The 26821-nt window shown below is 43.2% G+C and overlaps 1 protein-coding gene across 1 annotated transcript in view; it reads left to right on the plus strand.

The window, feature by feature from the left end:
- The first annotated feature begins 2010 nt into the window (after positions 1–2010).
- ARPP21 (cAMP regulated phosphoprotein 21) overlaps positions 2011–26821 on the plus strand; it is a 205695-nt gene continuing 180884 nt past the window's right edge. The window contains exon 1 of the mRNA XM_075493425.1: positions 2011–2112. The gene's annotated coding sequence lies outside the window, so the exon portion shown is untranslated. The remainder of the gene's footprint in view (positions 2113–26821) is intronic.

Raw genomic sequence — 26821 nt, forward strand, 5'->3', positions numbered from 1 at the left:
AGCAGGCTTCCTATGTTCCAATGTCGTATGTATTATAAGGGTTGGAAGAAGTGGATCTGAATCCACATTCCTTAAGAGAAATGTTCCTTTGTCTAGTGGGCTGGATTGCATAGCTTTCATCACCTGACATCTTTTCTCTGAAAGGCTGTAAAATACAAGCAGAATTTTCCAAATCTACCCATAATGCTATTCAAAAGATTTAAATACTTGTTTTAAAGATCTAGTCTAAAGATAGATGTTCTGGCTAAAATGAAACATTTTTTTTAAACTGAATGACTCGAATGGTTAGTCAGGGAATGAGTAGAGAATATTTGGCTATTGCAGTCTGGCGAGCCCATCTTGATTTGGTCGGGTAAACAAACAATACAGCTAGTAGGGAAGGAGAGAACCTGCCCAGATCTTGGCCTGATCTATATATTACTATCAAAAGAGAGACTTGGCTGTGGAAATTAATCAAGTTTCTTTTCCCCAGGGGCCAAAGAGGTTACTCGGAGGATGCAAGGCGAATGTAGGGATTCAGCTGTGTCACATTTTCTCTCTAATGTAGCTGTCTAGGGAGCCTCCCACGTTTTGCAGAAGTGGAAACATCCAGTTTCATTTTATCTTTCTCAGACTGCAGCAGCTTTCTTCTTCAGAAGCCAAGGTCTCTCTATGTTTACTTTTGGTGTTTGTCCCTTTAATTCTCCTACAGTTTCACAAATGCTTCTGGTGTATTTTTAAATTTTAGCTTATAATCACATTTTTTTAAAAGGCACCATCTGGTTCCTGACATGGTTTAAAATAACAATCCAGCCAGCATGAAGCCAGCAGCGAGACTTTACACCTTTCACAACCCAGTATGAGAGTTTCCCCACCTATATTTCTCCACAAACACTGCCACCATCGGGTCCTGTTCCCTCCAGATAGGTCTTGCAGAAAGCAGGGCCTTGCAGCTCTCGCTTTCCATCCCTTTCATCTTGAACATAGTCGTTTTATGGAAACAAAATGGATGCATCAAAGAAGCTTACAGCTAGGACTGTGGAAGATCTGCTGTAAACTGCTCGGTCGGAGAATTTGGAGTTGGAGCTCACGTTCGTATTTAAGCTGCCCTCTGGTGCTTATCGCTGCTGCAGTGCATGCCTTCCTCACGTCCCCTGGTGCCTGGAGACCCCTGCAATATCCAGGAAGCAGGGGAAATCAAGTGCTGCAAAAATTCCTTAAAAAAAAAAAAGTTGCCCAATTCTGCGGGTGTTTTATTTTAAGCAGGACATTAACATTCTATGTTATCATTGCAGGTTATGCTGGGCGGGAAGGTTTTCTTGATTGTGGTTTTTATGAGTCACTTATAGCACTTGCTTATTTTACCTTCTTGCTGTATGCAACAGCACTGTCTGTCATGGTGCTTTCCCAGTAGCCGCAAATCAAAGCATGCCACTAAGTAGTGCGATCGTGCAACCGTCACCCTCGGCACGGCTGAGGCTCAGCCTGGTGTTTCTCTTCTGGCTGTTGGAGGACCTGAGGTTGTCGGTGCCAAGGTAGCAGAGACAGTAAATATGAATATATCCTTTCCTATTTGCAGCCAGCAATTTTGGAAGGACCAAAACCAGTGCTGGAGAGAAAAGCAGGCTAATGTGATGAACAGGAAAAAACCCCGGGGGGCTCTGGGGCTTCCATGCATGTTAGCCATCCGGTGAGATACTCGCTCCTTTTTTTTTGTTTTCCTTTAAACTAAAGGCCAAGCTGGACAACTATTTCCCTACGAGCTGCTCTGTGCCTGGATCATGCTCCCGTCCCTGCTGCACTTCCCTGGTGCCGGCGGCGCGGGTGGTTAATATTAGCCGCGCAGCTGATTGTCCCGGTTGGTGCCCTGCGACAGGTGCGGGACGGCCGCCGTGCTGGAATCCCGCCCGGACCGATGCCGGTGCTGGCACCGGCCTTCCCATTATATCAGGAAGGGCCGCGTCCCGTTGCCGCGATGCCCCAGCCCCCCAGGCTGGCCCCAGCTGTCCGTGGGACGTGGAGCGGGGCGGCGGGCACCCCGGGAGGCTGCTGCGGGGAGAAGAAAGCTGTGACTCCTCTGGAGCGGAAAGACGGGAGGCTCCTGGATGGGACTACTCCTGCAGTGTGGATGGGGTAAGGAGAAGGTCTCAGCAGAGAGCCCTGGGCTGGTGGTTTTGCGGCGCTGCTCCTAAAGGAGGGAACCACCAAAAAAAAATTAAAAATCAAGTATCAGCACTGTGAAATTAGCAGATATGGGTTGCATTTGCTCATCTGTTGGCCATGCTTTCTTTACAGCACAGCACTTTGGGTTTGCATTAATTTTAATAGGCGTTCTCTAATTTTAGAATGCTCCTGTGCAAAGTTACTTTCAATTCCAGTGGTGATTAAATGGCGATGACGTGTTTTAATAATAAACATGGGAGAGATATAGAAAAAGAAATAAAATGTGCTGACTGCACTTGTGGGGAGGGGAGAAGTGCTGTTGCTCTGCTGTAAAAGTATCTGATCTGTCTGCTCAGGGGTAGTATCTTAAGGTCTCCGATCTCCTTTCTTTTTTTTCTTTTTTTTTTTTTTTTAACCATAATAGCTTCTTTTGGTAAAAACAACAAAATATCTAGGTGGTGTTTACTTAGCATAGACGCTGGAGAAGAGGAAGGGGGAGCCGAAAGGCTTGTAATGCTTCACAGGATCATTTCTAGTGTCCTGTTCCCTTTACGTGACCCCTCTCGGTTGACTGTGTGAGGAGAGGCAGAGCCGTCAGGCAGATCAGAAGAGATCCGTGTGCCGCAGAGTGACTTCTGCTGGACAACGTGCGCGTGTGCCCGCCTGGTGCCTACATGCATGCTCACGGACAGAGCAAGGCAGCTTTGCTTAGGGAGTTGAGCAGGCTCTGTCTGCAGTGTGACAGTCTGCTGTGTGCTGGCAGCCAGATACTGCTGTTGCTTCTAAAATAAAGGAAAAAAGCAAAAATTAAAAAAAAAAGAGACTTTTCTCTGTAATTCAGCAATTTCTGCTCTGAATTGGAGCGCTACCAAGGGCAGAAGGTCAGCCCCAGCAGCGCTCCTGGAGAGTTAGATTGATGCAAAAGACACTAAAAATGAGTGGGAATCTATCCCTTGACTTTGGTAGGCTTTGGATCAGCGCTGTCCTCGCTATTTCCATCTACAGGTAGCAGTGAAACAATTTTCTGGAAGTTGTGGAATAAATAAGCGCTATCTGGGCCAAATACATACAATATGGAACTGATGAGGAAGCTCCAACTTCACAAGTGTCAGGTGTCAATAAGTGTCAGGCACAGTCCAGGTCTAAATTTCTTTCCAGGAGAGGTTTTTGGCTGAGTCCGTTAAAATTTGAACATGGTCTTGATGAGAAAGAGAGAAACTACCTTTTCTCAGTGCTACTCGTGACAATTGCATGTGGGGTCATGCCTCAAAGTGCACCGGAGGCTCTTTGCTGCAGGAACCAGAACGTCTTGAGGGGTTGCAAGATCCTTCCCGGGCCGGTACCTCTGACTGAGAACGCTGCTACTGTAACACTATTACTGTCCTGCTGCTCATGACCTCTCCGCAGCCAGCACTGCGCTGGGGACTTGACGTGGTTGTTTGGCAATGAGGACACTATGTAAACTATGATAATCCCATACATCTTGTAACACCCTGACTCATGCTTCCAGCCAAACCTTTCTCCAGCTTCCTCTCAGCTTCCCACCACCCACCCACCCCGGTTTCTGTTCCTCTTATTTTGATATGTGAAACAGAATTTGCTGCACCTCAAACCAGTGCTTCAGCCATGCCTGAGCAGGAGGTCCCGCGCAGGGATGGGCCAGCGCCGAGGGCTGGTGTTTTGCTGAAGGGAGATGTGCCAAGACCCAGGGAAAATACATGGCCATCTCCCTTTGGAAGTTGTTTATTTGCGACTTTGAAAGTGCCTCTCTACACAGCTCACAGAGAAGCCATTTGCAAACTTCATGCAAGTTTTTAAATACAAGATGAAAGTGGATTTCACTGCCACTAAATTCGGCAGCTAAGGAGAGGTGCAGCAGGCTGCGTCCCTGGAGAGCCAGGTCTGTCGCCTTACAAAGGATCTCGCGTCCAGGTAGGAAAGCACAAATGAGCATGTGGATCTCCAGCGGTGCTGGGGACACACTAGATTAGAAAATGCAGGAGACAGGACAGCACGTTAATAACAAGTTTTATTTATTTATTTAGCCATTATGAGAAAATTATCAGATTTACAAAAGTTTGAGAAGAATAAAATGTTTCTCCTACTTTGCACGCAAATCACTGATCTTGGATGGAAGTTAGAAGGCATATCCAAATAAGTTTTACAGTTGACCTTTCGTAATCAAGCAGGTCATGCAGTCATTGCTGTATCTGCACAATTCTTTTTTTTTAAATTAAAATTATGTATCAGTTACATAGGAAGCTGACATTATGCTTTTATGGGCTCCTGTATTACATTATGTAGTACATCATACTCATAACTTACCCTCCCATCATTCTAGTAACTTCTTGGGCATTTAGCCTGTAATGTCACTGCAACATACTATGAGGAAATCTAGTTACATTTCTAAGCAGTATAGGAATCCCCTCTGTTACTGTAATCACGTTACCTGGTCAGAGTTATTTTAATTTGGTGATACGGAAATAGAAGAATATACTCTAATGACATACACATCGAGCTAGTGAGGAAGACAATTGGTTTTGCTTCTTCAACTGTTACAAACATCTGCCTTTTCCTACGCCCTAGGACTATATATACATGTATGCATTTGAGAATATGATTTCTATAGCATACAAAAGCATGGGCTAGCTACTCATAAAATCGACCCTGTTAGGATCCTGACACCACTGCTGGTGAAGATGGTGATAGCTAAGCATGCAAGCAAGGTATCCCTCGGTCATATATTGACAATCCTGCACTTCTGTGAATTTGTAAAGGAATATTTCTTCCCCTTTCTGGCACAGAAAATCTGGTGATGGCCTGTCCCCTCCTCACCAAGGTCTAGAGATAAAGAGCAAGGGAGAGAGGCTGTTTGGCAGAGAGACTGGGAAGACAAGACTGGGACAGATTTTCTACCAGATGCTCCCCAGAGCAAAGGCAATTTCCAGACAAGTTTTTTTACAGCTACAGCTGTGTATTGTTTACAAACTCTCACCTCCTAAAAAACAAAAGAGGGAGGGGAAACTATGGGAAACAGAAAAAGAATGCATGAACAATCTTATTGGAGGCATAGAGGTACTCAAGTGGACTATGTGACCCATCCATTGGGGCGGTCTGAGGAGGACATACCCATGCAGAGCTGGGTCTGCGGCTGTCCAGGTGCCTCCTGTTTTTGCCTCACTTGTTACTGACAAACTTCACTGGCAAACTAGGGTAACATGAATTTGTTCTCACTGGAAGTGATTACATTTAAATATCTTTGTCTTGAATCTAGATCTGTCTTAGATCTGTCTAATGCTGGGTTTCCCTTGTTACTTTCCTGGCAAGTTCAGCCATCTCTCCCTTGCTGCTACGATGGCAACTGCACCTTTGCTTACACTCCCACCTCTTCCCTGCAGCAATTAAGAAAGGTTAGGTAAAAATCTAGGTATCGCAGTCTTCAGGCTAAAGGTGTGTAGGGAGGGGAGGGCAAGAAGGCAGCATAATGCTTAACAGGGAAGGAAACCTCCACCCATTTCTTCTTGAAGGAAGAAGGAGGTGAGGTGTTCACAGGCAGGTTGGCATCTCCTATATTAAGGGGATGTTGGTAGGGAAGGCTCATAAAGAAGGTGTCCCATTGAACTCTTAACAACATGTTGGCAGCTCCAGGCAAGCCAAGTGGTAATGGAAGAGTGACGAAATGGAAAACAGCAGCAGCCCAGGCCTCCAGCATCTGCACTGGCGGATCCCCGTGCAGTACAAAGGCCCAGAGCAGGAGCAGGGTAGGTGACTACAATGATGGATGATGTTGAGACCTCAGAGAGAAATGATATAATAAATGGTTGGTCTGACACAGAGGGAAATGTTTGCGTAGAAGTGACGGGTAATAAATAAGCTCATGTTGCTATAGATCCTCCAGGCAGTGCTGGAGCAAAAATATTTTCTGATTTTCTTCCTCTAAGGGAAAAAAGTGTGGAGGCAGGGACTCTTATTTGTAATAGCCAGCCATGAATAAAACTGTGTTTGTTGCATACAGTCGGTGTAGTCTAAGGCTGATCCAGACCCAAGTCAAGTACTGCTGCAGCTGTAGGGTCTCAGTTGTCATAGCTAAGGTTACAAACAACTTCCCTTGCGGCTTGTCTAATGTCACTGTCTGGAGCTGAGGCCCCACCACTGTATCCATGGTTCAAACACCGTCTTTTCTTGCACTTGTTGTCAGGGCTGCCACGAAGATGGGGACAATCAGACAGTTTGCCGCAGGCATTGACTCATTATATGTGATACATGGTAATACATAGAAGGCCACAGACTCAACTTCTGCCCTGGAGTTTCCAAGTGTTCCTGTTTATAATTTTCTATAGTATTTTACTCCCCCCCCCCCCCCATTTCTGTATTAATTTTCCTCTCTTGCTCATTTTTATTTGAATACCAGAAACCAGACCTCTGTTGCTGCTGCTGCAATAGTCAATTCGGTAAGCTCTCCATGCTAGTTTTTGCTGGGTAGATAAATATTACCTGGATGCAGCATTACAAAATTAATAAAGACTTTGATTAAGAAATCTATGAATTGATTTAGCAATCTGGAAGGCATTGTTCAAGGAACAGGTTAGCATCTGTAGTTTTTACAAAACAAAAAAAGGAGTGGGGAGAATACACTGGCTATATTTTCCACATTTTGAGGTAGCTTCAGAAGTCTTACCCACAGCCCCCCAAAATCACTGAAACAATGTCCCCTCCTTTTTATTTTCCTTATAAACACCTAAGCAATGCATGAGAAATTTCATACTAAAAAAAAAAATTAAATTTCAAATATGTGTCTGAGGATTAGTGAGCAGCCAGCGAATGAGAGTACTAAAATTATCTGCCTAACCTCAAAGTTTAAGGTCTTGTACAATGCATTTCAGAATACTTTCTGCAGGGTTTTTGTTGGTGGCTTTTCCCCCCCTCAAGAATACCACTCGATGTAATGACAGCTATCCAGCTGTCCATGTTTAAAGGACAACTATGCTGCAGAAAAAAAACAACAAGAAAAACCCCCAAAACCAAACCTCTTATACAATTGAGCTCTAGTTTCCAAAGCTTGCACTGCTAAAACTGTGAGGTTTTGTGGGCTACTGGTAATTAGGATGGATGGTGTTAGTCAATAAGGGAGGCACCAGAAGAGCACTTAATGTCCCCTCCCAAATGGGGTGCTGGTGTCTACAGTCGGCCTACTAGGACTGTCCAAGAGAGTTAGTGTTTATAAAATCAGCATTGAAGTTAAATGGCATAGTACGTGTGTTTTCGTACATTTGTAATTTTAGAAGCTTTGTCATTTCAATGTCTTCTTGTGCACCTGATTGCATATCTCCCATTTTCTCATCCATGATAAGGGTTTCTGGGACTTAAGACTTGGCAGGGAGGGAAGATTATTTTGGAATAGGCGTGTAGTGACCTATGATTTGACTTACAATATTAGGCAATGGCCCAACAGTTGCTACGTGGACCTACTGAGTACCAGCATTTGGAAAGTGAGGTCTGCAAAACAAAACAAAGCATTTTTTCCTGAACATGTCCCATAACTATGGTAGCTCAATGTGACTGGATAGATTCTTGCTATTTCCTGTGCTTCTGCAGTACACTAAGCCTAAGCTAACTGGATTTTAGGATTACTTGCTGTTCAGTACAGCACTGGCATCATAGGATTATAATGCGGGACTTTCCAACCATGGGAATATACAATAATAAATCCTGCAATATAGTTTCCATAGTATTGCTTTACGTTCCCTCCTCATTAATCCGTTGTTCCCTAAACCCTGTATTTTTAATGATCAAATAATTGTTCTATTACAGATAACCCTATTAGGGCTAAATCTAGTTGGTAAGCAAGACTACTAAGTTTTACACAGAAGGAAAAATGGGGGTGGAGGAAATATGTGTGGGGGGGGAGTAGATATTTATATACGACGTATATTGGTTCCAGCATCATATTTATCTTAATTATAAGAATCTATGTGAGAGATAAAGAAAGTTTCCCTAGAAGACAGCTAACTGATAGCAGTGGGGTTATCTGGTTTGCTACTGTTCTTTTTATTTGTAGATTTTACATGCTTTACAGAGTGGTTGTGAATACGGTTATCCCTACACTACAGATGAGGGATCCAACTTCTTGAAGACCAGAGAATAAGTTAGAGGGGAGCACCAGGTCTGCTGCCACCCATGCTATGACCTCTTTGACTTTCCGAAGAACATTTTTACAGCCACCCATAACAGTGCTCCCCATTGCAGGCTCCCAACAGCGCACGCATATCTGAGGGTTGAATTTCAGCTCTACTGCTCTCCTTTGGCTGACAGCGTAGTAATGAGCTGAAACAACAACACGCTATTCCCAGGGCTGCACGGACATTGCTAATGCCAATGAATAAGTAAAGCTTATTTGTCGTGACAAGGTGATACTTGTATATTATGCCAGATCTGATGCTGTTAAACAAGAAAAATCTCTACTGATTCACATTTCACGTAGGGAAAACGTACTGAGGAGGAAAAAAAATCAATATTTTCAAACTGGGAATGTATGTTTATCAGGTTTCTGAGAGAGACTGGAGGCTAAATACAAAGCCTCACATAACAATTAAGTTTGAGGAATTTTGCCTTGAAATTAAAATCCTTTCCCTTTTCACGCTTCTAGACACTGGGGGTATAAGAGCAGTGTCAAGCCAATAAGCTGGGGAAGGGGGGAAGCTGAGCTGGTTATTGCCCTCCAAACTGTTTGTCAGGCCCTCAACAACACCGGAATTTAAAGCCCCATTGGTTGTGCAAGAAGACGACATGTGGAGAGGCAAGAGCAAGAGCAGTTGCTTTGGTTGGCACCAGTTATTTGTAATGGTGGTGACAGCAGGAGACAACACCAAGAGTTTCAGGCCCCATCTTGCTGAGATGAGTGAACAGACGTGAAGAGCATCTTTGGCTTCAGCATGGCCCAGGAGATACAATCATAGTCCCAATGTCCTTTGGTAAGCCAGACTGCCAAAAGGTGGGAAGTGTAGCTGAGATGATTTTTTAGAGAACAATGTATCTGAGTAAGCTTGTACTAGAAGAAGTCTGTCAGGACAACTTAGGCTCGCTCTATGGGGGTTTGAGTTGTGTTTGGTTACAGGAGAGATGAGGTCTTGGTGTGTTTGCACTGTTTGGTTACAGGAGAGATGAGGTCTTGGTGTGGACCCTCCTTCTCCTTTGCTAGCCCGGGGGACGCAAGAAACTGCAATATTTCAACTATGTGCTGTTCAGAGCCTGAACTGAAATCCCAGGATCATATACCATATTTGGATTATTAATACTTCTATCACTATTTTTACTTTTGTAGAAGTATTTATATCAAGGGGGTCCATATGCTTGATAATTTGCAGAAGAGATTGGTATGTCCATTTTACAGGATGGGAAACAGGGAGGGTTCCTGCTTCCCCAGGCAGGCTGGTCACCAGGGCAGCCTGCTTAAAGTCGTGCTCTGACTCCTCCTCATAAAACCTTATTCTGCATTGCAAGGAGGCTTCAGTGACCATCACAGCTGAGATGGGGATGGGTTTGGGTGGCAGGTTATGGGACAAAATCTTCCAGCCAGAGCGAGAGCAACACTAGCCGGAGGAGACATCCTCATCTCTGGCCTCTGGAAAGGGAGATAAATCAGTCTTAAATGAGCAATTTTATTGACAAATAACTAAGTCTGTGATGTGTGAAAGATCTGGTGCTTTTCACTGAGTGAAAACTGGTCTGTTCCATAGTAGCCAGATGATTTACCACACAGAAAAAATCAGACATCAGAAGATGCCTTGTGCCAACTGATCAAATGCAGCACAGGGCTGATCCTGTTGGTGTCCTGCGTGTTTCCCTCCAGGTCATCAACGAGGGTCAGAGGCATCTCTGCACCGCTCACATTCGGAGCCATCAGCTCCACAGTTCATCCCCGTTTTTCTGTTTGTTACGCAGAGTGAGGAGGTGGAAGACTACACGTTCGTCTAGCTTGGGATCCTGGGGAACAGCAGGGACTCTGGGAAAGAAATAGGGCGTAAGTACAAAACAGTCCTCTCCGTGCTACAGCTCCTCGCCTTCAGGCATTGAGAGGTTTAGGAGCGGCTTCCTGAATGGTGTAGCATCCCAACCATCCTGTTGGTTAGACACGTCCCTCATGAATTTGCCTAGTCCCCTTTTAGGCTTATTTTATACTTTTTGGCCTCTGCAGCATCCTGTGGCAGTGAGTCACAACTTAATTACACCTTGTGTGAATAGGTTCAATGCCGCACTGGAACCGGCAATTAGTACTTGCAGTGGCGATGCAAAGAGACATTTTCCGTGTGAAATGTACTTTTCATCAGCGCTACCCCATGAGGGGAGCTGCCTGTTGAAGCTTGCAGGAGATAACGGTTTCGAGGGGGGAAGGGGCCAGTGCCCGCCATCACATCACCGATGGCAAGAGGAGATAGTTAGGTACTGTCAGCGTGGTGCCGCACACCTCGTGCTACCTGGCAGCGGAACAATTAAAAAAGCCACGTTGCTCACAGAACCCCAACCGCTTATTTGGTTCACTGTGGCCATGGAAACACCTGACCTATTTACACCTTCAGCGGAGTGAGTGGCGGTCGGTGGAACCGAGGTGGGAAAGGGGGGGAATGCTTTGGATTTGGGTTTTGGAGACTTTTAATTAAGATGATGTATGTGAATGGGTGTGCTTGTGAGGGGGAGTCAGAGGAACATGGCCCAAGCAGGCCAAGGGTTCCTGCATCAGCGCAGCTCCGGCACTGGGAGCAAACAGGCTTTGCCCGGAGCCTGCGTTTTGCATACGTAAATAACATTTACCTTCTTGCCCACCATTTCCAAAGGTTTGTCCCTGGCTTTCCCAGGTCTTACAGGAATTCATTCTCCTGTCACTTTGACAGCAAACTACTTCCTGCTCTCTCTGCAGCGTTCATCCCTGAAAAGGCTCCTGTGCACGGGAGTCAGCTTGCTCTACCCAGGAAGGAAGGAAGGAAGAGCAGTCTCATTCTGCACAAGGGTTGCCTGTGCACCTTACGACTCTCATCTGCTCCTTGCCCATCTCTCAGTACAGCTGGGAGGATGAGAACGAGCAACATGAAGTCATTTGGCCACATCAAATGGAGCAGGAGATTTCACTTAATTGCAGCTGGGGCTTTTACTTAGGCTTGCAGATTCCCGTGACAGGATAACGCTGTGTAAGTTGGTGGAGCATGGGCACAGCAGATGTCAGGCTGAGCTTCCAAATTCTGTTCTTCTGAAGGCATGTATTAATATAAATGGGTAAATTAGGTTTTAGAATAGCAGTTACCTGAAATGGAGCCCTAGCTAAAAGAAGAGATCTGCTGGAGAGGAGAAGATATTAAACTCCGGGTGTAAAGAAGAACTCTGCAGATACAAGATAATCACGGTGTGTATTAAGAATGAAAGGAACTCCAAGACTTTAGAGATCTGTTGGGAAATATTGAGGAAAAAAGGACATTCACATTTGATATTAGTGAGAGAGAGTCTATAATATCTCCAAAGCATGTGATTAATAACCATAGCATCAGACCTCAGGAATGCAAATTTGGTAGCTCTTCAAGATGAAAGCTCCCCCTCCACACACTTTTTTACATTTTTTTTTTATTATTATTGCATGTTTCAAAACCATTCATGTTCTGGCAGGTAACAGTTTTTTATCCTGAAAGTAAGGGTTGACTGAGGAACAAACTGTGCAAATTCTGTTCTCAAACACCAAAATTAGAGAGAAAATACCATCTGTCTCCTCTCCAGCCTACTCTCCCTGGTCCCAGCAATGCCTTCTAGTGGAAAAAGAGTCGTGAAGCTACTAACACGACACACAGCAATGCACCACAACACAATGGTTTGTGTGTGCGGAGGGACCGCTGCTTCTCCCCAGAGGGGGCAGGTGGAAGCCCTGTTCCCGGCTGGATGGGGAAGACGTTCACGCTGCCCTGTGCTGCTGGGCCCCTGCCTGGGCTTGGGGGGACTCCTCTTCCATGGCAAAGGCTTTCAGGTGGCATTCCTGAGAGCTTTCTCCTCGCCCTCCTACAGCAATCAAATTGACAGATCTTTGACAGCGGCTGTGACTCATTTCAGGAAGAAATCCACTTGAGTGCTCATTATCACTTCAGCATCATTTACATTTTTCCCAGTCAGGGTGAATATTTTGTCGTGACAGGGCACAGGCTGTTTCCTTTGCCCTGGGAAGCCTGTGCAAATGGACTTTCTACCTGGAAGCTCCTGCCAGAAGCTTTGCAGCTGGCTGTCTTTTGTTTCTGACTTCTTTTTTTTCTCTTTCTTGTCCTTAATGGCTGTCTGGGTTTTGGATACTAGTTACGCAACCCTGTTTTTTCCTTCCTGCAGCATCGCTGAGCAAATTTCAAGGCTATGGAGGAGGGGGAGGAGAGACTGATGCGATGAGCCACCTTTGCCCATCCACTTGTGACCGGGGTATAATAGGTACAGTTGATTTGAGACTGCCAAGAGTTTGCTGCCAAATTGAATTTTTCATAAACTGATTATTGCAAAGTGCTCTTGGCAGAGGAAAGTTTAACACCTTTCTAACAAGCTCAGCTCAGCCCAGCTAGTAAGAGGGATACTGTAATACTAATCCCCTTCTGGATCCTTGGCCAGGATTTGGGATTTACTGAGAAACTGTTTCCACCCCCGTTCCCTCACCCATGAGTAATGCACTTAAGGTTTTTTCATAGCTATTATTGGTGCAGGCATAGGAAGACTACTTCTCTGCTGGTATAAAGCAGCCTACCTCCATTGATTTCAGTGCCCTGAGTTACTTTAGTACTGGGGGGGTGATCATACACAGTTGATAAAGTTGACGGTAATCTATCCTCAATAACTTAGTCTTAGCATTTTCCTCCAAAGGGAGCTATGTAGCCAGGGAAAGGGGCTGGCTGAACTACTCAAACAATTTATCTGACAATTTCTGCCTTGTGTTTTCTGCTTGCAAAATACCCATCCAAAAAGTTTTTGGTTTATAAGGCATTTATTCTTCATTTTGTGTCAGTAGCTTATAAAATAGGTAGATAAATTTGGTTCCTCAAGGTGCAACGTTGTTCTTGTTGCCTGATGACTGCCACCCTACAAGCAGAGAGGGACTACTGCTGAGGAAGCAGGACAACCACCTACCTACAGGCGAGTACCTTTGCTCAGTCAGAGACTCATGCTAAGTGGCCAGAGTCCCCAGAATATACTTCACTTGCGTGAGCGTTCAGGAAAGGAAACAGCAACCAGATTGCAGTTGAAGTAAAGCTGCTACTTGCAATTAGCCCAAATCGTGTTTAAAGCTCAAAAAATACACACCAAGAGTATTATTTTGGCCAAACTACATTCCTTCAGTTTAGCTACTGGTGGCTGTGCCCACTCAGACACTGTGGAGGACCCGGTTCGTGGTGGTGCCTTGATGTGAATTCCAGCTGGATAATCCTGGGTGGGGGCAGGCATCCCACAGTGCAAACACATCTGCTTGGAAACCCTGGCAGAACGGATGCCAGGTGTAAGCGATGCTTTAAAAAAATAATAATTCATCATTTTAAACCCCCCACCCCTTAGATCATCTTTCTAGCAGGCGCTCCTAGCTTAAAATAAATAGTACCTTAGCAATAGCAACAGGGGGAGAGCGTGTCCTTATTTATTATTCTATTTGCTTTGCCTTTCCTTAATATTTATACCAGTAAAACATGGCAGGGCTTCACACATGCCGGTGACATAGATGCAACAGAAAGCCCACACTGCTCTAAAGGGGAGACATTTATGGAAGCGCCAAGGAGCAGAACAAAGGCACAACGTGCCGCTGGGTCCACCACCAGCAAGCGCTTGTGAGGAATAATCCGTACGGTATACGGGACACACGCGGACAACACGGTCACCATTTAAAACGATGCCATCTGTTTAGGAAATCTGAATGTTTTTGATCTTCCCCTGAAACGAAAAAAGAAGTAGGAGTATTGGAGCTTTGATTCTCTTTGGTGGTGCAAACAAGCAAGACGTTTCCAAATGTCTGAGCAGACCCTCTTCTGCTTGGGAGAGGGCGGCTGTGCTGCTCCGCGGAGCAGGCAGAGGAACTGTTCTCACATTTACAAGAATTGTGAATTAATTAAGGCGGTGCTGATATTTATAATTCAAATGTTTCCACTATAATTTTTTACAAAGATTGAACAACTTGAAAATTTTTGTGGACCAAAAAGCTACGAAAGCTAGGGGGAAAAAATGGTCATCAGGGATTCTTTTTGTTTTCATTTTACTCCAGGAAAATTTCTTTTTGCTGTCCATTAGCATCCATTTTGAAATGAAAAGTCATTTTGATTTGAAAAATAAACCTTTGCAATTAAAAGTGTATTTCAGTGAGACAGTTTAAATTATGCGGGATGTTCACTGAAAATGACCTAAAACCAATGCCAAATCTTCTCAAAAAATGCTTCATCGAGTACTTTCAGCCAGCTCTTCTCAGCATACAGACATTATCTATAGCAGTAGGAGTTCTGGTGTTAAAACAGAGAGCGCATATCGTGAAAAACTGTCGTTTCAATCAGATAATTCATAAATATTAAGGATAGTTGTTTGACGTGATAAATGATATTGAAAATCATTATGTGGTAGGAGAGGAAAAATGGCAGCTGTGAATGTGCTATAGTTAAGTGGCCAAAGACCTTGACAATAAAAATTTACGTATTCATTGTTTTAACAAGAAAAACTGTTTTATTCTGGTTTTAACATTTCAGACATTTAATAATATGCCAGTAGTGGAGAGTTTTAAACAAGCAAGAAAGCCAGAATAATTAACCACTAATGTTTTTTGGTCATTCCAGGGCCAAAAATATCAGCAAAGAGGGGTGAATGTAGGTTTCCTCTTCTGGGGATGGGAAATAAAAAAAAAAAAAAAAAAAAAAAAAAAAAATCAAAAGCAAGCAATGTATGTTTTTTTATAAAAACATGAAAATAAGTCCATTTTATTCTGGAAGGAAGTTTTGGATTTTTTTTCTGGTTTTCTCTTATAATCAACTAAGAAGAGGGAGAGAGAAGCTGCAGTTGCAAAGTTTGTCAGTTTCATTAAAAAAATAATATAAAAACCTCTTTCATTTCTTCAAAAAATCTAAACTACCCCTAAACAGCAGTACATGAAGCCGGCCCAGAATAACCAAGCCTTCTGTTGCTTCTTTGCAAAAACACTTGTATCTGCAATGTAGCTTTGGAGAGATGCGTCTGTGCATCTGCCTCTTTGAATCGGGAGTCTGTTTCTTTTGGTGAGAGCTGGGCGAGGAAGATTATGGCATGTTTCACTTCTTGTCATACCCCCCTCCTAACCCTTGCACGCATATATATATAAAATGCATTCTGAACTGGCCTCCAGAAGGAGGATGACTTTTAAGACGCAGATGTCAGGATCTGCCCTGCCCGGTACCTACCCGCCATGCAGTTCTCGCATGGAAGGAGAGGGTGACATCAAAGACTAAGATGCTCTTTCTTTTCATCTGCAAACCTCCTTACAATGAGTGTACTGCTGGAGCAGAGAAAAACAGGTTTGTGAAAGGGAGTATGACTGCAGTGGTTTCCATAACCTGTTTTAAATCCTCACTGCTGTCTCCAGCCTTCTCCCTGTCCCCTCACCGTCCCCAGCAGGACTTGGGGACACGGTGCCTGTCCAGAGTCACCTAGGCACAGGTCAGGTGAAGCAGGGACCATAACATTTTGGGTTTTCCCACTCTGCCTCCACTAGGTCTGGGAGAGAAGAAAGAGGGGGATTTCGTTCTTCAGGTTCATTCTGGTCTTTTCCCCTTTGTTAACACACATACCAGATTTGAGAAAACAAATGCTCCACATTTATTTCAGGGAAAAAAGCTGAAGTGTTGTTTTCATTCTGAACTGGTAACACAAATGCTCTTGACTTTCTCAAGGCACAGAATTCTAAAAATTCACTTAACGTCCTATTTTACTGGCTTTTCAGTTCTGAATTTATTTTCTGTATTCTTCTCTGGTATGTCAATAGCACACAGTGCTGGTTTTCGTCTTTCATTTGGTCTTTTTTGCAATAGCTGAAATACTTATTTTAATCGATTCTTTTTTTAAACCTTAAGAGCAGCTGTTACTTGGTGTTGACTAGCACATCTTAACATTGCTTGTAGATCACAGTTTCTTTTTTACAGTATAGCTGACAGTGTTTTCCACTTAGTTTAATCTTTTTTATAGGTATCTATTTAGATACTATTCATTTGGATTTATAAAAAAAAATGAAGCAGGCTCTCTATTTTAATTTGCGTGGCATTGTTCTGTTAGACCATATAATCCAGCATCAAACATTTCTTTAGACACATGCCTTGCCTAGTTTCATTCAAAGCATTCCTCTGCTTGGAGGCATCAGGCAGACCCCTTGGGCGATTTGTTTCCAGTCGAGAGATATTAATGTTTCCGTGTGATAAAGTAGTGTTGTTTTCTTCAGTTTCACCTTTTTGTGGCATTAAGATTGTAAACGCAACAAGTGTTGATGAACGAGGTGCTTGCAGAGCCGAACAGCAAACCCACATGAGTGAAAACGGAGTGACATGATGTAGAGACAAGAGTCATCTTTTGATCCATTAATATACACTTTGTGCGTACATGTAGGTTGCTGTACGGAGCAGTCTCATTTACTAGCTGGCTATATGACAAATGTGGTGCCCGTGTCATCTCTGACCTGTGCCTATGGAAAATGAGCTTTTAAAGCCATAATCTTTGATATATACTGCCCAGTTTGCTGCCAGAGGATGTTGCATATATGTACGGTATCATCACCTGGTAAACAAATTGTTTTTGCAGTTTGGCCGGCATCATTAGTTAATTAGACCCTGGCTGTTTAGGCACCTGGAACGAGAAGTGGGAATTTAAATTCTTCTGATAAAAGGATTTATTTATAATGAGTCTCACCACATAATGAGTTCCAACCGGGGAAGACTGACCATTAGCAGATGACTCACAGCATTACTGTAAAGATCAGAGTCACATATTCAATTTTATAAGGCTTACATAGACTCAGTGAGAGCAGGGATTCTAGAAACAAATCTTTTGGCTCCCGTTTTTTCCACTGTGTTAAATTTGATACAGTCCTCCTATGCCTGAGAGTAAACAGGCAGGACACAGCAGACTATTTATTTTATTTCATTTTTTTATTGCTCTTCCTCTCTACAGTTTCAAGAGGAAAAGAAGCTGAGTTTTTAATATTGCGAGAATGCTCAGCCCTTTTCAGCTGGGAGATGTCAGAAGCAGCTGCAGACCTAAATGAAAGGAGCTCATCTCTGAAAATTTGCTATGCTGTAATAAATGCAGAGTTCTGCTGGTGAGCTGCTGATGGCCCTTTAATGTCTTTATACTTTAGCAGTACTCGGAGGCACTGCAGTGCCTCCCCCTCCCTCCCTGGCCCCAGCAGCTCCCTTCCCCCTCCCTGCCCACCCAGGCTCAGGATTTCATCATGTGAAGGCGAGAGTTCACCGCAACACTCAAGGACTACGCTGAGTTTGAAGACAAGGGCCGTGCCTGGTTTTATCACTCAGCCAGCAGCTTCCCTTCAGCTCGGATTGATGTTCTCCTTTACTGGCATATTTGCTTTAAACATTTGGTTCCCTGAGTCACGTTCGTATACTGCGCGTTGTTGGTATGCAACGCGAGGGTTGTTATCTATTTATTTTATTTAAGTAGCATATGCTATGCAAGGAAGAATACATTTTCCCAGTATCCTTGTGACGTATTTTCCCAATTAGAGGTACACAGCGCGTTAGGATGAAAACCAAGAACTACCTTCCAGCCTCCAGGTCTCTGCTCTTTTTGTGCTAATCTGTTAGTATCGGCATCTGCCAGTCTGGAGACTGGCAAAGTGTTAAGAGCTTGACAGATTCCAAAAAAACGCGTTTACAGCTGGGGAGGTGAGGACAGCGTATGCAGAGCTCAGTAAAAGGATCTCAGAGTTTGAAGGAGGCTCTGGGAAACCGTCTGGATGCAGTGTAACTCGCAGCGTAGAGATGTTAGAAAGCCTTTTCTCTCTGAAGTTTGAGAGATGTTGAGTCTAGCCATGTTGTACCTCATGGGGTACATGAGGCGTAGTATTGTGGGCTGGTGGGTGAGACCCCAAGGAAAGGGGGGAGCGTGACTGACAGGTAAACCAAACTCTGCCTGGAGCAGCTCTGGGTAACGTGGAAGAGCTTGGGCTGTCAGGCACTTGTAATGGCCACGAGAATCACTTTGAGGCAAATGGGCATATGCAGACAGATGACAAAACCACAGGATAGTTTGGATTATTTGGAGGTTATCACAGCTGAAAGGCAAGAGTACTGTTCACTGCTGGATAGCAATGGGGCTAAACACAGCATAAACCCCAAAATGTCTCTGACAGAGGAGGAAAGAGACCAGTTGTTGGGATCCTTCTCAGCCTAACAGAATACAGGGACGTTTCTAGGCACTGATGAAAATGTGGTTAGAAAAAGAGCCGTATGTGGTTTATGAGACTGTAACGAATGTGGCACTTGGAGCCCTGCGGGAGACACTGAAGCTGGCAGGGCTGTGGTCATGAGCTGTCACCGTATTCACTAAAGCTCAGTGGTTAAAGGCAACAGTCCCAGTTGCAGCAGGATACTGGTCATTTGGAAAAGCCATGGTTTCAGGGACAGCAAAGGATATGGTATCAAAAGCAACTGTAGATTTACATCAGTCTTCATCAGTTCACCTGACTCAAGAGGGCATGAGTGAGAACGTGCGTGGTGAGAAGGAGTACCACATGAAGTCCCGCAGGCTACAGTAAAAAGGAAGCATCAACCCCTTTCCCTAAGGCAAGTAATGCTCTGGTAACCTCTGACTCTGCAAGTCAGCCCATGCCTGCATGTGAGACCGAGCAACAACCGCGGAAGAAAGAGGTAGTCTCTGGAGTCTGGAGGAAAGGACATAAGTGGTGAGAAGACTGCCCCTGTCCCCTTGGTCAGCAAGTGTAAGGCCGTTGCTACCTCATGGAAAAAGCTCTCCCGGTAAAAAGCTCATTTTGTTTTATAAACTCAGAGTCCTCACCTGAGCTTACCCAGCACTCAGCTGGCAGGTGTAGTGCTATAAAGAAAAGAATCGGCAATCATCATTATAATGAAACTTCAGTTTTCCCATAGCTTGGAATAGTGCAGTAAAGTACCACCAAAAAGCAAATTGCTGTGACTGACGTGGTAAGTATTAACATGGGGAAATAATTTTCTCTCTTAAATTTCCCTCACATTTTTTATTTCAGATGCTGGTTTTACATTAGTTTGGTTTTTCAGACATAAATGGTCCTTTATATAAGACTTCAGCTGCCCATTTTCTTCTGAAGTTGCTCATTTGTTCTTCTTCTATTGTAGGAAACCTGTTTGTAGCTAGGATATGCCAAGAAAATGAAATGGTCCTTTTGCTCCTTTTTCCCAACATGCTACGCAGCTGTCCCAAAATTTCATTGCTCTTTAATACTGAAGACTTTAAGGCAGAGAGAGATAAATAGAAAGAGACTAAAAGTACCTTTATGGGGGGCAGTTTGCCATTTGGCACGAGCCTCAGTCTGAGTCAGTGTTTAATTGTGTTTGCTGATCATAGTTCTGGCCTGGATATTTTAAAATAGATGTTATCTATTTAAAAAAAAGAATAGGGGGAAAACAGAGGAAAATTCACAGTGTAAGGTGCCTGAATGGTTTTAAAATTTTATTTTTCCTTTTAAAATAAAGAGCCTGGGAAATTGAAAACATCCACATTATGTTAAATGCAAGTAGAGACTTTGGAGTGCCAGTTTACCAAATATGTGCCAAATCCAGATGTAGTTCATCCCTGATGGTGCAGCCGGGATGAATTTATTCCAAGATCTATACAGAAACCTTTAATTCCCTGGTTTGACAAAGACCGGCAAACAGCCAGGTTGTATTAGATGTGCCAAGCATTGTAGGCTGTGGTTACGTTTTGCCTAAAGTGCTCTCAGTGACCTCGCTGTTGTCAAGTATTTTCTATGGTATTGTACGCATGAGCAGCCAACGTAGTTCATTCAGCCTAAAATATCACAGCCATTACCTAATGGTGACATGTTTTGGTTTTTTGTTTTTCTGTTTCTTTGGGGGTTTTTTTGTACTCCCTTAGGCTGTGATCCTGCAATGTGCAATTCCCCTGCTAACCATGTTGTGAGAATGGGGTACACATCTGTAAATTGCAAGCTGAACTATAGAAAAAATAAATCTTTCTGGGGTCTCCATCTCTAGATAGCTTATTAGAGGAGTAACGCAGCATTACTCAACCTGTATGGAAGGCAGCCTGCGAGCGAGCGAAGAACCGCAGTGGAGTGCAGGAGAAGAGGCAGGCTTAGAGGCTGATACTCCCGCCTCCGCACTGCCGGGAGAGCCGGCACAACTCTCCCGAAAGTTTGGCAGGCGAAGCGGGGCTCCCAGCAGCCTGAAGTTTCTTACTGGAGTGCTTCATCCGCTCCCCCGTCGGAGGTCCCATGCAGGTGTATCACACTTGAGCAGAACAAGAATCCAGCTCTTTGTGGCTAAACTGTTTCCAGGTGCAGGCAGCGAACTCCGCGTTTGGCTCCTCGTGATCTACCTTCCCCAGAGCAGCTTGCAGCAGCTGTGGCAACGCTGTCAAAAAATAATAATAACAGTTAAAAAAAAAAAAAGCTGTCTGTTTTCCGTAGCTTGTTTTGTTTTAGAATTAATGACAGTTGTAAAAAAAAAAAAAAAAAAAAAAACACCAAACAAAATGCCCCCCAAAAAACCCACCCAACCATCACTGGGAATTTGGTGTGGAGTTTGGCACGGCTGTGGGCAGGGAGGGGGGCAGAACATCAGGCTCCATATCGTGTGCATAGGTTTGATAGGACAGCTTTTCCCTCTGAGAGTGATTCCCGGCTTTGTTTTCTTATTTTCAAACTTAGCCTCCAAAGGAAGTATGAGAAATAGCATAGATCATGTATAAAATACCCAGGTGGAATGTTGCTGGTTTAGGTCTTTCATCCTTAAATTGACAAGAACGTGAGTTTCATAAAACCTGAAGGATACATCTGTGTTCCTCCGGCAGCGCAATAATAAAATCAGCGAAGGTTGATGCTACTGCGCGGATACATCGCTCACAATAAACATTTGAAAGGAATTACATCTCCACGGTAAATGAGGCTGTCAAAGAAGGCCACTTTCAACAAATCATACTAAATTATGGCATGTGAAAAGTGTTGCAGATTACCTGCTCTTAGTTCATTCAGTGCTTAATGGCCGGTCTTGAATGGCAGGCAAGAAGAGGGAATCTGGTGGTATTCAGCGACGTATTAGCTATGTAAATACAGGGGAGATGTCGTGAACCCAATTCTGCTGCTGCCTGCCCTGCACCTTTGAAATGTAAGGGAGCTTCAGCACGTCTCCAAGGCGGCTGGCAGCAAGCGCTGGAGCCACTCGCGGTGGCTGCGGCACATTGTGCTACTCGCTGCACTCCCTCTTCGTGGGGACATGGTGAGCGTTTTCCTTTCCCCTGATCTCATTGAACCTATTCAGGCTGAAAATGTGTTTTGCTCTTTGCGTATCAGTGTGACAAGCAGCATAAATGTCTCCTCACCCTTGGCATTAGCAGCTGACTAGCAGCCATCCATCCCTGCCTGCGCTGCCGGCCTCTGCCACCTCCCCGCTCTGCCACCAGCTCTCCTTGCAGCCTTGGTCAAACCAGCTCCCTCTGTCCGCTTTCAGCATGTACCGAATGGCGTTCCCAACGCTTGGTTCCATTTGTGTATGGATTGCTGGATGAAAACCTCAATAGAAGGGAATTATTAGTATTTATAGTGCCTCTGGCAAACTCTGCCTTTTTAAAGGAAGTGCTAATAATTAGTTATGGTGTTTTAATTAAAGAGCAATCTGTAATTAACAAAGGGATGCTGTATTTTATATCTGATTTTTGTTATTTTTATTAATCAGCAGTACTTCACAGATGTTATATTTTCAGTTATTTGTAATGCTCTTTTGCATATTTTTTCCATTTCAAGGTGGAATAATGAGTGAAATACTTTTATCATGTTTTAAGACAGTCAACCTGATGGGGAGACTCTGTTCATGTCACATTGGTGGTTGTGGCAGTGTTGTACAAGTTACTTTGGGTGCTCTTGAATGGAAGTAAATTTCAGTTCTTGTTCTTTAAGGTTTGATGCTTTGCTTCTTCTATGGCGTAAGTCACCTGCTGAACTTAAAGCATATAGGCTATGTAGAAACTCAGTTTACTATCTAATTTCTCCTCACATAAGTGGTTGTTTCTATTAACTGAGTGTTTAGACACCATTGTGCAATAATTAGTCTGTTCAAAATATCTCATGTGTAATTGACCACAGAAAAAATATTATTCTGTTGTTACTTTTATTTCTTTTCAGATAAAAAAAGTATCACCTAAAATTTAGTTTTGTAACACTGGTGAACTCAGATATTCTTCATGATGGCAAAAGTATATCCCAAATGACCAGTCTGAATGTGAAATATATTTTGTTCTGGTAAATAGCTGTTCTTCATGTGGTTTTATATTAGGCTGGATAGCTTAAATTTATATTAAAACCTGGCAAGGACCCAGTGATGATACCTAAGCAACTTTCAAAGACCCTATATTTTTCTGTTTTCTGCTTTGGAGGCAGATGTATTTAATTGCTAGTGTCTAGCTCAGAATGACCATGGACATTAATTTCCTGCAAGATGTGCATGACCATTCATCTGTTTGTGTGTACTTTAGAGACAGCAGGAGACACAGTCTTGAGGATCGTATGCTCCTTAAATAGGTTGCTTTGCTGCAAAAGCTGGCAGAAAAATTCCTGAACCGCTTCACACTGTTGGCATTAGCAGTTAACACCCTTCTTGTATATGACAGGGCACGTGAAAGAGGTGTACGGCCAGCTAAACTTACTGTGAAAAGCAGAGTAAAATGGTGCAGAGCTGTCAGTACTACAAGATTTATATTCGTTCCTTGCTGTCATGTCCTGCACGCACGGTGCAACCTCTAAGCCGATAGCCCCCAGATTTTAATTTTCAGGCTAAGTCCCTCGACGCTTTTGCAGTCCTCACAGCTTTGGTGGTAGAGCTGTTCCTGCAAAGTGTAGCCTGATGGAGAGGTTGTAGCTGCAGATTTAGTCTGAATGTTAATGGGATGTGGAATTGATATAGATGGGAAGGGGGAGGAAGATATTTTCTTTCCAACCAGAGATGCCTCTAGCCAGGTGAAATTGGTGTGATCCCACCAGTCTCCTGCTTAAAAGGCTCCTGCTGGGGCTGGCAGAAACAGTGACGTGGCCTCTGCCTTGGAGCGAAAGGCACACGTACACGCACTGTGTATCCATCCAGGCTTCGCAGTGGGGGCCAAGAAGTCTTTAGTTTTTTTCTCCTGTCTCTCCCCCCTCTTCTGCTTTTCCTCCCTCCCACATCTCTACATCTGGATGTAATTGCTATTGTTTGTTTTGAAATCATTTGGGAAACTCTTAAAACAAAAAAGAGGTTAGCATATCACTGTTTTGCATCATCCTTAATTTCCCTATTTATCCTTAAAGATATATTTTGAAAGAGTAGCCAGGATTTAGGATGCCCGCATCGACTATAAGCTGAACCTTCTTAGATAGCCTAGTCACCTTCCCTCCTACCTCCCCTCCTACCTAGTGATTCAAAATAAGAGAGACCTTCCTTGAGGGGAGTGCTTACCTGTGCTTAATTAGAGATTTAACTATAGCCTTAAATGCTTTCCCAAATAGGAATCATCAAGTGAATCACAGCCTTGTGAAAATCCCTGGCAGGGAAATGTTAGTTCTGAGGCTTCCAGATGGTTAATCATGCCCTTGTTTTGAGCTTCACTGAAGAGTGCATGAAAAGACTCACAGCTAGAAATACTACCGCTTGCATTAATTTATTTATTTTATTTTGGCTATACTCCTGTGCACACAGGTTCAAGATTCTCTCAAAACAAGAGTTAGTGAATGTTGGCATTTACTAAAAAGGAAATGCTTTATTGCGTCAATGTGTGTATAAGCTAATGCAGACTTCTAGGGTAGCAGAGAGAAGGTCCTGGAGGTCCCTGTTATTTCTTGTTGCTGAAGGGAAGAACGGAAAGGTAGAGGGAAGACAGCAACAGATAGAAAGGGAAAAAAAAAAAGAATTAAGAAGCTAATAACAGTGAAAGCTCACTGCCCAGGCTATGTCTCTTGCTGTGTTTGAATGATTTTTCTTTGTAGACAGCTTTGCATGGCACTATTTTTAGAATCTCTTTAATAATTGAGCTGTAGCGATTGTGCTCAGCAGTTAGAACAGGCAGGGAAAATAGCGTCTCAAAGAAACCATGCACCAGGGTAATAATTTAAATCAAACTGTATTATACTGTGCTCCCCTTTCCCCCCTCCCCGAGAAAGGTGGAATGCTGCAGAACACTGAACACAGGGGGAAAATGAAAATTGGGCAAGTTTACAGCACGTAATAAAATCCATCAAGAGAGTTTATGTTTTAGAGGTGGAGCACAGGAAGAGGACATCTGGTCAGCTGTTAATGAATTACTGTTACTAGGTGGTTTACGAGGAGAGCGCCTCAACTTCCCACCACTAGCAGGGAATTAGGAGAGAGCAGCCTGCCTCCGCCTTGCCACGAGAGAAATCGGCACAGAGGAAAAACGTTCGTCAAACCACGCCAAAACAAGCGCAAAGCAGCAGTCCAGCGAAGTACAGGAAGCTCCAGCGGTACTGTCGCTGTTTGATGAGTTTGGCTGTTGCCTGGCTGTACAACCAAGCCCACGGCAGCCACCAGCACAGAGCTGAGTGCCCGCTCTGCTCCTACCAGCTGCACCGTGCAGGCAGGTTTGCCCATGCCAATTGCAACGTATCGTCCCTAACATCTCTCCTTACAAGCAGCAAACTTGGGGCCCTCACAGGAAAATGGCTGGAGTGTGCACAGTAAATCCAGGCTAAATGAATCACTGGCTAACATCTCTTGAAAATACAGGGGCAGCAGCTGCTGTGGCAATTCGTAGGTTAATATTAGTATTAATATTAATATTAATATTAATATTAATATTAATATTTAGATTTTTAGTTAACTCTATCCAGCCAAACACTTAACAGCATTTGAAAGGTTAACATTTGTTGATATTTTCGTATCTTAGTGCTATTAGCATATCCTAATACTGTTATTTCAAATACAATTTGATAATACTTTTATTTTTCGTTATATTTTTATAATATTTTTGTTACTGATGTGGCCAGGCCTGATGGCATGGTTAAGTCCTCTTTAAGGATTTCAGGCATTGTCTTGTCTTATATTAACATGCTTCTTTACTATACAGACAGAAAATACTTTGAAACAGAGAAAGAATATACAGTGTTATGATTAGCACTAAGCAGTGGCTGGCTTTAAAGATATAAAAATAGGAAAATTTCAGTTATCTCACAATGTAATATTACAACATAGAAATAATTAAAATCCATTTCTGAACTAAACTGTGGGAACTTGTAACAAATTCAGAATTCTATTGTCTAGAATTTTCTTTTAACATAAAACTCTTTCTCTTAAGCAGAGTGAAATGAAGATATTGAGACATTTTTAGCAGTCTGAGTGTTCACCTGGTCTGCTCAGGATGCCTGAAACTGGGTATAAGCTTGAAAATGCACAATAGTCCACTGGATTTTGGGAGTAGGACCTTTATAGGTGATGACTATAAAGAAGCTGTGCTTGTCTCTTAGGAAGTTTGATTTTCCTATCAGCACATGGAATATTGCCCTCAGCATTCTTTATTCAAACTTCTTACAGTTACTAGAATTTATTCTTTTAATATTTGACCTCAGATTCTTCTCTCATAACACCTTCTTTTTCCACTTCTTTTTTGTATAAAATAATAATATCGACATTGTGATATGAGAAATATCCCTATGATAAGAAGCTGATGTCAAAGTTAATGGCTTCCCCTCAAGTTTCAACAACGTGGCTGTCAGAGTGAAAAGGCTCTTTTTCAAAAACAATTATAATAGCCTAAGTCATAAAGGTCCACTAAAATTATTAGACATATAATTATACAGCATTAGCCTTCTCTCCTGTTCTGACCTAATTTGGAAAGGAGTCCCTTCTTTGAAATTCAAGAAGAATATTAAAATCAATTAACTGCTATGTGTTGTCTTTGTTAGCTGGCTTTTATTTCCTTTTTTAAAGTAGTGTGCACTTTTTGCCTTGCTTGTAATAAGACTGATTTTGAAAGATATTCAGTTGCAACTAAATTTTAAGCTCCTGTTTTTTGACCAAATTGGAGTTGTTTTATCCTAGTTCATGAATTCTATGTTGACCTGGTTCCCAGAATATTTAGTTTAATTTGGGAGCTGTCAGGAAAAACAAAAAGGAATGAAGAATATGTCTCAGGATAAGTTGCTCCTCAGTAAACATGTAGATAGCATCCAAATTGTTAGTGCTGAAGTGTTTATTGCCTGTCTGCAGGCAAACTAATTTGAAAATTAAAACCAAGAATGTCACATTCATAAATAATAAAGTAATCCTAGCAGGCTTATGGAAGGGGCTGTGTCAAGAACTGGTAGTTTGGAGACTAGGTTGAGACTGTGATTGCTGGATCCAACTAGCATAGGCTTGCCTGGGCTATCACAAGGCAGGAGGAGGCACTGAAGTAAGACCGATGTGTACTTGAAGACAGATTGCATATTTTTCAGATATCTGTAACT

The sequence above is a fragment of the Mycteria americana genome, chromosome 2 (assembly GCF_035582795.1).
Source record: "Mycteria americana isolate JAX WOST 10 ecotype Jacksonville Zoo and Gardens chromosome 2, USCA_MyAme_1.0, whole genome shotgun sequence".
Taxonomy (NCBI): Eukaryota; Metazoa; Chordata; class Aves; order Ciconiiformes; family Ciconiidae; genus Mycteria; species Mycteria americana.